The sequence below is a fragment of the Capsicum annuum genome, chromosome 7 (genome assembly GCF_002878395.1).
Source record: "Capsicum annuum cultivar UCD-10X-F1 chromosome 7, UCD10Xv1.1, whole genome shotgun sequence".
NCBI classification, from domain to species: Eukaryota; Viridiplantae; Streptophyta; class Magnoliopsida; order Solanales; family Solanaceae; genus Capsicum; species Capsicum annuum.
Window position 1 is genome coordinate 224,080,841 of NC_061117.1, and position 6,974 is coordinate 224,087,814.

The 6,974-nt window shown below is 38.2% G+C and overlaps 1 long non-coding RNA gene across 2 annotated transcripts; it reads right to left on the reverse strand.

The window, feature by feature from the left end:
* Window positions 1-6: 6 nt before the first annotated feature.
* LOC124885221 lies at window positions 7-5,446 on the reverse strand. Of its 2 annotated transcripts, none has more exons than XR_007042593.1 (4): window positions 5,023-5,446; window positions 951-1,021; window positions 733-800; window positions 7-426 (listed from the first exon to the last, which is right to left on the reverse strand). It is a non-coding gene; the product is annotated as an uncharacterized LOC124885221 (long non-coding RNA). The 2 variants fall into 2 exon arrangements; XR_007042592.1 differs by having other exon boundaries at window positions 5,148-5,442.
* Between the last annotated feature and the right edge of the window lie 1,528 nt (window positions 5,447-6,974).

The following is a 6,974-nucleotide window of genomic DNA, read 5'->3' on the forward strand; positions in this document are numbered from 1 at the left end:
GATGGGTTATACCTAGACTAAACTTGGTATTATCTTTATAACATGTTTTGTTGATGGTATAAATTAGTCCCGGGATAAATTTATACCATCAACAGAACATGGTATAAATTTTATCCATGGGATATCACAAACTTATCCATGAGATATCCCACCTTATACCTCCTACCGAACGACCCTTAAGCATCACTTTTTAATAGATAAAGATTCAATTGAGTGAGATATAGTAGTTGCATGAGCTGATTCACCAAGTAACTACGGACATGTATGCATATATTGTTAAACGGTATTCTCCCTCTAAACAACAAATTGAGTCATTAATAGGTTAGAATAGAAATTTGATATTTTTTAGGAAATAGAAACTGACCGTCATAATGGCAAATCGGAATGGACACAATAATTGGCTGTGTTGAAGTTTTCACCTGCATCCTGCATAGAATTCATGATAAATCATAAAGAGAGTCCTTTAATGGATAAAATTTTCACAAGGATTCTTGTTTTGCAACCAGATGTCCATATTACAATCAATTAATGATGTAAAAACAGCATGTAGAGTGCCCGGTATTACGATGTTAAAAGGCATTTTTATAAATAGCAAATTATGATTGAGAACCAAAAACCTGTTTCGGTTTAGGTGGTCAAACACCTTTAAAAAAAGATGTACACTTAAGCTTTCTAAAATGTAGCCAAATGGGACCAAGGTAAAATGACGAGAAAAATGAACAGAACACAAACCTGGTGTATATTGTTGAAAAGGAATGTCTTAATCTAGAATACATTGGAGATTCAATGTTACCAAACTCCTGCAGTCGAGACAAGTTTTTAGGAAGAATGAGAGCGAGAATTTGTCGAGCACATGGAACACAACAAAATAGTTCGAAACCTCAAATCGACAAATGTGGAAATGATTTTCACAAAGTAACAACTAACTGTTAATTCGTAAGAAAGCTCACCAAGAATGTCGCTGATCTCCCTGACGGAGCACTATACTTACTCCAACAAAATTTGCAATAGCCCGACCCACCTTTAAATGAGAAAAATAAGAAAGATACATAAGCTCGAAGAAATCATTTCTCTTTGTAATGTTACACTGTTACATTCAAATTTATCAAAAAATGCCAAATTGAACAAGTAAAAGAAAACAACTAGAGCATTGTGCCATCTAAAAAATTGAGTGTAACACAAAGAGAAGTACGCATCATCAATAATAATAGCGCCGGGTACTTGAGCACGTTGACCATAAATACTCATGAACGACAAGTCCGATACTGAATTTGAGAGCATCCTACAATCAGACACCTTGTCAAACCAGCTACGAAGAGAACTCCCACTAATTTCCTTATCTACAATTCACTCTTTTATCTACTACTCCCTCCGTCCCAAAATACTTGTCATGTTTCGTTTTCAAGAGTGAAACTATATAAACTTTGACCAACATTTTTACATGCATTTTTCACCATGTTGTAGTATCTTTCATATCACTTTCAAATATCAAAATTTTAATTTCAAATTATTGAGTTAATCTAATTAAGCTCCGAACATTAGTCAACCATTTTTACATGTCATAATTGCAACTAATAACATTTTCATATAGCTTTCTACAACTACAACTACAACAAACCCAGTGTATTCCCACCTAGTGGGGTCTGGGGGGTAAGATGTACGCAGTCCATACCTCTACCTCTAAAGACGTAGAAAGGCTGTTTCCGATAGACCCCCGGCTCAAGGCACGAGATACCACACAAACACATAGTAAAGCACAGAAGCAGATTACATAACATAAATACGGCACCCATAAGTAATATAAAACAGAGGAAAGCAGAAGAAGCACACAGATTCGTAATAAAACATGGAACACGGAACACGGAACACGGAATCATAACAGGAATAAAACCCCCACCAAGTAATTCCCTACACTAGCGACCCAAACTGGCCCTAGTCCTCTGCCCTAATTCGCATCCTCCAGACCTTCCTATCTAGGGTCATGTCCTCGGTGAGCTGTAACTGCTCCATGTCCCGCCTAATCACCTCACCCCAGCACTTCTTCGGCCTACCCCTACCCAGCCTAAAACCATCCAACGCTAGCCTCTCACACCTACGGACCGGGGCATCCATGCCCCTCCTCACGTGTCCGAACCACCTCAATCGGGCTTCCCGCATCTTGCACTCCACTGAAGTCACACCAACCTTCTCCCGGATAGTCTCATTCCGAACTCTATCCCCTCTAGTCAGCCCACACATCCAGCGCAACATCCGCATTTCTGCCACCTTCATTTTTTGAATGTGGGAGTTCTTAACTGGCCAACACTCCGCTCCATACAACAAGACCGGACGGACTACCACCCTGTAGAATTTGCCTTTAAGCTTGGGCGGCACCTTCTTATCACACAGCACCCCCGACGCGAGCTTCCACTTCATCCATCCCGCCCCAATACGGTGCGAGACATCCTCGTCAATCTCACCGTTACTCTGGATCACGGACCCAAGATACTTGAAATTATCCCTCGTACATACCTCCTGTGCTTCCAGCTTCACTACTACCTCATTCTCCCGTCTCACGTCATTAAACTTGCATTCCACATACTCTGTCTTGCTTCTGCTCACCCTGAACCCTTTAGACTCAAGAATTTGCCTCCACACCTCTAATTTGTCATTCACACCCCCTCGAGTCTCGTCTATCAGAACTACATCGTCTGCAAAAAACATATACCACGGCACCTCCCCTTGAATACGCCGCGTCAACACATCCATCACCAACGCAAACAAAAAGGGACTAAGAGTAGATCCCTGATGTAATCCTGTCAGGACAGTGAAATGCTCTGAGTCTCCTCCCGCTCACCTGGGTTTTCGCCCCATCATACATATCCTTAATTGCTCTGATATATGCCAGCGGTACTCCACTCACCTCCAAGCATCTCCAAAGCACCTCCCTGGGGACTTTGTCGTAAGCCTTCTCCAGGTCGATAAACACCATGTGCAGATCCTTTTTTCTTTCCCTATACTGTTCCACCAACCTCCGTACCAGGTGGATTGCCTCCGTCGTCGAGCGGCCGGGCATAAATCCAAACTGGTTTCCCGAAATAGACACTATCCGTCTCAGCCTCACCTCGACCACTCTCTCCCAGATCTTCATAGAGTGACTCAATAACTTAATCCCCTATGGTTATTGCAACTCTGAATGTCCCCCTTATTCTTATAAAGAGGGATCATGGTACTCCACCTCCATGCCTCGGGCATCTTTGCCGTCCTGAAGATTTCATTAAACAATCCAGTCAACCACCTTACACCAGCCTCTCCAACGAACTTCCAAAACTCCACCGGTATCTCATCCGGCCCCGTCGCCTTACCCCTTCGCATCCTGCGAACAGCCTGTCTAACCTCTTCTACCTTAAAACGTCTACAATAGCTAAAATCCCGACACTCCTCTAAGTGCTCCAGTTCCCCTAACACAATAGCTCTATCCCCTTCGTCATTCAAGAGCCTATGAAAGTACGACTGCCATCTATTCTTAATGTGGCCGTCCTCCACCAACACTCTACCGTCCTCCCCCTTAATGCACCTCACCTGATCTAGGTCACGACCCTTTCTCTCCCTAGCCTTAGCGAGTCTAAACAACTTTTTCTCCCCTCCTTTCCCCTGTAACCCTGCATACAAGCTCTCAAAAGCGGCCGTCTTAGCTGCCGTGACTGCTGACTTAGCCTCCTTCCTCGCTAGCTTGTACTCTTTCCTGTTTACCCGCTTCTCCTCTTCGTCCTTACTCTCCACCAACTTAGCATACGCCCCTTTCTTGGTCCTCACTTTCTTCTCCACCTCTTCATTCCACCACCAATCCCCCCGATGGTGCCCGGCCCGGCCCCTAGAAACACCCAACACCTCACTTGCATTCTCCCTGATGCACCTTGCCGCCCTGTCCCACATACTATCCACGTCCCCCCTACACTCCCACACCCCCATTCCCGCCAACCTCTCCCCTATCTCCCACGCATTCACTGGCGTCAGGCCGCCCCACTTATCTAAATTTTAATTTAAATATATTGAGTAAATTTAATCTAATTAAGCTCCTAAGATTAGTCAATTTAAGTAATTTGATCTAATTAAGCCCCAAAGATTAGTCAATTGACTATTGGGAAGCAATAATATAATCAAATTAAGCTCCAAAGATTAGTCGATTTGACTCTCGAGAAGTAATTTGATCTAATTAAGCTCCAAAGATTACTCAAACTAACTCTCGAGAAGCAATAATTTAATCTGATTAAGCTCCAAAGACTAGTCAAATTGACCCTCAAAAGCAATAATTTAATCTAATTAAGCTCCAAAGATTAGTAAAATTGACTCTCGAGAAGTAATTTGATCTAATTAAGCTCCAAAGATTAGTCAAATTGACTCTTGGGAAGCAATAATATAATCAAATTAAGCTCCAAAGATTAGTCAATTTGACTCCCGAGAAGCAATTTGATCTAATTAAGCCCCAAAGATTAGTCAAATTGACTCTCGGGAAGCAATGATATAATCAAATTAAGCTCCAAAGATTAGTCAAATTGACTCTCGAGAACCAATAACTTAATCTAATCAAGCGCCAAAGATTAGTCAGACTGATTATCGAGAAGCAATAACTTAATCTAATCAAGCTCCAAAGATTAGTTAGACTGATAATCGAGAAGTAATTTGATCTAATTAAGCTCCAAAGATTAGTCAAATATTTAATCTAATTAAGCTCCAAAGATTAGTCAATTTGACACTGGAGAAGCAATAATTTAATCAAATTAAGCTCCAAAGATGTTAATTTTGACTCTCGAGAAGTAATTTGATCTAATTAAGCTCCAAAGGTTAGTCAATTTGTCTCTGGAGAAACAATAATTTAATCTAATTAAGCTCCAAAGATTAGTCAAATTAACTCTCGAGAAGCTAAACATGACAGTATTAAGTATTTTGAGACGAAGAAAGTGTATAACATTTTAATGCAACAATTTTGACTAGCTAAATTCCAATAATAATAATAAAACGAAAAAAAAAAATCGATTATACCGAAGAGGACCAGATCTCAAATGAGTTTCAGCAAAGAAAGTAGAATCCCAAGGCTCATTTTGATTTTGAAGAAAATAAATTCATAGTCGATTATCACAAGCAATGAACTTGCATGATTTACGCACCAAACTCATCTTTGCAGACTCTTTTGGCCCTAAAATCTTCAAAATCTGAATGAAAATATCCAAAGGTATTCGATCAAATTCTCCAGTTGAAGCTGTTTGTATATACATCATCATCATCATCTGATTGAATTCGAACGTGTTGATAGTGAGTCCCATACCTTACGTAACAAAGTAGACATGGTTGGTTGCAGTCATGAAAATTGGAGAGGGTATAAACAGTTTTATGAATAGTACTAGTTACTGTGGGGGTCGTTGATGGAGCTGAACTTTCATGTTTAAAAAGATGATCAATCAACACGTGGATAATACGTTTGCCACGTAAATTTGGCTTAATCCTTATATGACATACTTACCTCTTAAAAAGGCCGTGTTTGGTGATGAAAATAATACTAATTCTGTTCGAATTGATTTTATGTTTGATTATAAATATAAATTAGAACTATATTTTAAATTTTTTAAGAGAAATAAAAGTGAGAAAAGGTTTCATTTTTCTAAAAACAATTTTTACCAATTAAAATAATTTTTATAATCAAACGTTATTATTTTCATGTTTTTACTATAATAAAATAATTTTTTAAAAATAAGTGAGCCAAGTCATGTTAGTGCAACTCAACTTCTAATAAAGTGGGTCAATTATATATTTTTTATTTAATTTTTTTTTTGTGAAACTTTTGAATCGTGTTTTTATTTATATATTGGTTAGTTAAGTTAATCAAATAAAACATGTCATTTTTTTTCTAATTATATACATTAACTTCGAATAGAAAATGATTGGGTATAATTTATTGAGGTGAATGTGTATACTTGAAGTACTTAACATATTCTATTTGATCAACTTAACTATCTAATTGAATGAAAAATAGGTTCAAAATTTAAATTAAAATCCGAAAGAGATTCAAAATTTAATTTGAAAATGTTTAATTTGAACGATTTGTTTGAATTTGAGGTATTCAATTGGACCAGCTTTATTTTGAGTATCTCAATGGTATATCCTCATTAGTTTAAAGGAACTGGTTTTATATTAAAGTTTAAAGAGCCGACTGTATGTTAAGCCTAAATGCAACATTTTAATTATTTTGACTTTTATTAGTCACTGGAAATATATAATGGTCAAAGTTTAAGGAACAGTTTGTTTGACGAGATTAAAACAAGTTATGCTAAAATTAATTATGCTAACCGTAAAAATATTGTGTGCATCCAGCATTGGCTACTATCCCAGCTTCTTTTGCTCAACAAAACAAATGATGTCTTTTTTCTTTTTTGTTAGTTCATTTCTTCTATGAACTTGATATGGCCTTGTTTGTAATGTTGTAGCTTTCATCTGTATAGTGGCAAAGAAGTAGCTTTCACCTGTATAGTACAAAAGCAGAAGAATAGAGTAGAAGAAAGTGTATGTATTTGATGAGACTGCATTGCAGTTTATATACAGTTGAAATAATAGTGTAAACTAACTCCTAGAATATAGGAAAAGATAACTACGTCTAATACAACTAACGGCTAAAATAAGTTGAACAAGTCTAATCTTAATCAAACTATATTTGTAGTACACAGTAAAACAATTTTACAACATGGTAAACCACTAATGCTAATGCGCTATTACGCCCCCCTCAAGTTAAGTGTGAAGAGACTACACGTAACTTGGGAAGCATTAACTGGAAAGTTGGCTTGGACAATGGTTTGGTAAGCGGATCTGCAAGTTGATCAGCAGAGTGTATGGGCCTCATTTGAACCAGTCCATTGCGGACCTGGTTACGAAAAAAGTGAAGATCAACCTCAAGGTGCTTCATTTTGATATGATGTACCGGATTCTCGGCAATGTACGTAACT